We start from the raw sequence: 3,958 nt of genomic DNA, 5'->3' as shown, positions 1-3,958 counted from the left end.
AAAGTCAACTTCCTTAAATTATTTGCTTTAAATATATTTTTAAATTCAATTTTATGGGGCCAATATTTTGCTCATTTGTAAGATGAGAATACTCTAGCAATTAAACTTTTTGTAAGCATTAGTCTCAATGTCACCACATCAATAAATCCAGAATTAGAAGAAGTATGAACAGCCATTGGATGTAGTACAGAAAAGGACCATCTTCTGTAATTTGTAGGCACCAATAAATATTTTATAGTCTTTAAAATTTTAGTCATCAATATATCTACTAAATATTCCATCATCTCTTTTTTCTTTTTTTTAATGTCCAGCATGAGTCAGAATACAAGTGACATCGAGTCAGGTACAAATGACATAGAAGGAGGATAGAATCACAACAAGGCTTTGGCTGTCACCCACCGTTATTCTCCCATGTATCCCTGGGGATCTCTCTGCACACCCCACACAGTTATTCCACTGCATTTAAGTAGTTTCATATCCATGAGACCTGACAAACTGCAAATGAATAATCATTCTATTTACTTTAAATTCTCTGCCTTAGACATGTCTGGCTCATAGTAAGTATTTGATAAACATCTGTTGAACTCATGAACAAATAGTATGACACATAAAGCTAAATTCCATAGGAAAGGCAAGAACTAAATCTCAGGTCTCTATTTTCTCCATCCAAAGGTTTTTGTGTTTGGGGAGTTTTTTTTTGGATGTTGTTGTTTTTGTATTTATCATCACACATTGCATAGTGATTTTCAGCATGTGCATCTGTATATATATGTTGGTGTGTGTGTTTATCTCTCTTTGGGGACATAGTCTAAGTATACAAGTACGGCCACTTCTGGTTCATGTACTTTCTTAGCCATTAATTTTAAAGGCAGTTAATTTTCTTATACAATAAATACTTGTAAATTAGTTAATCTTGTGTACAGTGGAAAATAATCCCAAACTCCAACTTCATTTCATTGACTAACATTAATCCCCAAAAACTTTTACAAAAAGTATCAAATTCTGACACTAATTATGTAGTGTGACCTTTAATAATACTCTGAAGGAGTGTATTATTCAGGTTGAGAAATGCTCATATTTTCAATAATTTCTTTTATTCAAACAAAAGTTTTGAAGACAACAACTTATGATTCTAATACAATCTTCATTATCACAAGATAGATGTGTAGATCAATTAATTATATATTGATCCAAATTACAAAATGTTTTCTTCATCGTAACACAATTATTACATAAACCTTTATTAGGCTATAGGATTCTATACCCATAATCATAGTATATTTTATCTAATTATTAATAATTATATTGTAGTTGGGCATAGTGGCACATGCTTGTGCTTCTACCTACTTGGAAGGCTGAGGTGGAAGGATCACCTAAGCCCAGCTGGTCGAGTCTGTGGTGGCTGTGAGCCTGCCTCTGCACTCCAGCCTGGGCAACAGAGTAAGACTCCTAATCAAAATAATAATAACAATAATAGTATTATTATTATTTTGCATATTATTTTAGTGTTATCCGTCTGCTTTATTGCAGTGAAACTCATTTAAATCACTTTCCTCATGCAAAACTTTTACTAATTATGTATAACATACATAAACCAAGGTGCGCAGATATTAAGTTTACAGTTTGATCTGTTCTTGTAGGCTGAGCACACATGGGGTAATCAGCATCCAGTCAAAAAAAAAATCACCACTTATGTCCTATCCTAGTCCTTTTTAGTTATTATTTATCAACTTGAATGTAAATGAGACATCATTTGTATTTGGATACTCTCTGTAGGCTATAAAATTCTTGCAGGATAACCACCATCTTGACTTCTATCACTATATGTAACACTAGCACTTTCTTTAATTTTGAATTTATATACTTGAAATAATGCAGCTGTGTACTCTTTGGGGTCTTGCTCTTTTCACTCAATATTTTATTTGTGTGATTCATCTACATTTTTGTTTGTGGTTACAGTTTGTTTACTCCCACTGCTGTATAGTGTTCCACTGAATGACTCTAATATAAGTCACTTATTCATTTTATTAAAATTTTCCGTTCAGGAATATTAAAGCAGCACTGCTATGAACGTCCTTATATTTGGCACACAAATGTGAAACTTATACATATGAACACTTGGGAAGCTTACATATGAAAACTCTGGATAAAATGTGTGTATTTTAAAAGTTTTTGACATACTAATTTAGAGCTTAAAACAGTTGTATCAGTTAAGTTTCTTATATACTATATAAGTATTAAAATTGATCTGTTTCCTTTGTCAACACTTGGTATTATCTCTTTTTTATTTTAACAATGCTTTATTTCTCTCTCTTTCCATAGAAGTAATGACAAAGACAGCGACATAGTTAAAACAATACAGATGGCGGAAGTAGTTATTAACTCAAAATAAGTTACTTGTTTTATTTGAATGTATTGGTCAATCTTTTTTTTTTTTTTTACTTATCTTTTTTAGAATATCATAGTGACTACAAAAGGAAAAATAGGATTAGGAAAATTTCTTATGTCAGAAATCAGAAAAGACATGAAATAAAAGTTTAAGCCACGATTTTTAAATAAATGAACATCAAATTAAAGGCCAAATGAACAATTCCCTTGGTATTAAAATAATAATCACCATTAAAGGGAAAACAAGTTGTCACATAAAATTCAAAACTTATTGATTACATTTCTACCACTTCTGTTAAATTGGGCCCCAAGAGTCAAGTCAGTGTGAAGCATGTAAAACATTTCCCAATTATGAAATAAAAAATATTTTCCAAGAGATACAGAAAATTAACATTCAAACTGAAAGTTTTATAAACTGTAGAAAGTGTCCAACTACAAATGTTTATCATCTACATAAACTTAATTGAAACAATTTTATGTAAAATATATTTTAAATTTTTTTCTTAAACTCATTAAAAGACCACAATGAAATTCTGAAACTATAATTGAAACTGTTTCTTTTATTTTCTAGTGAGATTAATACATTTTATTTGATGTATTTTTATAGATTGCCATATAGCCAAAAATGCAACATTTATAAGCATTCAGCATGGTACAAGAGTTCCCTTCAGTCATTAGTTGACAAATGAATTACAGTAGCTGTGAATGGTCTAAATTTTAAAATATTGTCTCTGATATAACACAAGTATTTGATTAATAAAAGGTTTTGTTAGCCGGGCTCAGTGACTCAGCCTGTAATCCCGCGCTTTGGGAGGCTGAGGTGAGTGGATTGCCTGAACCCACGGGTTCGAGACCCTCCTGAGCAACTTGGCGAGACCTCATCTCTACAATAAATCAAAAATTAGCCGGGTGTGGTAGCGCACGCCTGTAGTTCCAGCTACTCGGAAGGCTGAGGTGGAAGGATCGCCGAAGCCCAGCAGGTCGAGGCTGCGGTGGCCAGGAACAGCCACTGCACTCCAGTCTGGGCGACTGAGTGAGACTCCAACTCAAAAAAAAAAAAAGAGTTTTGTTTATTATGATATTAGAGTAAAATATTTACTATATATGTAGAGAGAACTTTTGGAAAGTCTTCATTCAAATTGCTTCATTGTATATTGTTGAAATACAATTATAGTTCAATATTTAAATAATTCAATTTCAAATATTCTATGCTTCATAATTTAATTAATAGTCAATCAGAATTCATTATGTCCAAGTTTTTGTGCAAAGTACTAACTATGTGAGGGATACTTATTGTTGAGGAAGTATTATTAATTTTGTGAAGAATATATAATATATCTAAAACAATTGACCTTTCATGTATTTACTGTCAATTTCTATTGCTCTGATACACTTTACACAAATTATTTAAAGTATTTATATATGTCAATAAATACATTTTGTACACAATTATTTTATATATTTTGGAGGTTGAAAATTACAGTGAGAATTCACTGAAACATAGTTAATGCTTTAAACTCTATGCTGCAAAGCTATGAGGAAAGATATTATTCTTTTTTTTTTTTGCCAA

This window comes from Carlito syrichta, unplaced genomic scaffold (assembly GCF_000164805.1).
Source record: "Carlito syrichta isolate Samal-C Ts95f unplaced genomic scaffold, Tarsius_syrichta-2.0.1 Scaffold302432, whole genome shotgun sequence".
Classification (NCBI taxonomy): domain Eukaryota; kingdom Metazoa; phylum Chordata; class Mammalia; order Primates; family Tarsiidae; genus Carlito; species Carlito syrichta.
This window is presented reverse-complemented; position numbering follows the sequence as displayed.